Here is a 722-nt window from a genome sequence, read left to right as displayed (position 1 = left end):
GCCCTGGGGTCGAGATGGTGCTGAAGGAAGGGCAGGCCGGCCAGTTGCCCCGTGCCCCCAGCAGACCCTTTCCCTGGTGGCAGTGGGCTGGAGCACGCATGCATTCTTTAGTGTTCCCACATCCCCTGGGTCTGACTGACAAGGAGACTGCCCAGGTTGGAAGTTCTAGTTCCAAGGTTGGGTCCTGATCTTCCCAGACAGAGGCTGTGCTTGGACAGAAGGCTGCAGGGGAGTGGCTGCAGAAGCAACCTAGCCATATGGGGAAGGGCCCCTGAGAGGGACAAGAGATACACATGCCTCTCCCTCCCTCTCCGCCCACAACTCCGCCAGGCAAATCCCCTGGCTTAGCAGAAGCATGGGTAGAGTGGCTCAAATGGCCTCTGGGAGGTTCTGCAAGGGACAAGAGTGGGATCAGGTGGGGCAAGAACCAAGCCACACTGGGTAGGGGCAAGGACCAACCCCTGGTACCTGGGGGGTGGAGGGGAAGCCCCCAGATCTCAGGGCCCTGGATTCTGACTGTGGGAAAGTGCCTGCTGATACAGGTCTCTAGGTGCCCCCAAAGAGGGGGGATGCCTAGGGGCAGTGGAGTTGCCGAGGTAAGAAGGACCTGAAGGGAGAGCAGGCGAGAGGGAGAGAGCAACTGAGAGGCCAGCAAGCATCATCCTGCCCTTCCTGCAGGTGACTCGGGGCCCCAGCAGACCTAGTGATGAAACTGTCTTCCA

Source organism: Phyllostomus discolor, chromosome X (genome assembly GCF_004126475.2).
Source record: "Phyllostomus discolor isolate MPI-MPIP mPhyDis1 chromosome X, mPhyDis1.pri.v3, whole genome shotgun sequence".
Classification (NCBI taxonomy): domain Eukaryota; kingdom Metazoa; phylum Chordata; class Mammalia; order Chiroptera; family Phyllostomidae; genus Phyllostomus; species Phyllostomus discolor.
This window is presented reverse-complemented; position numbering follows the sequence as displayed.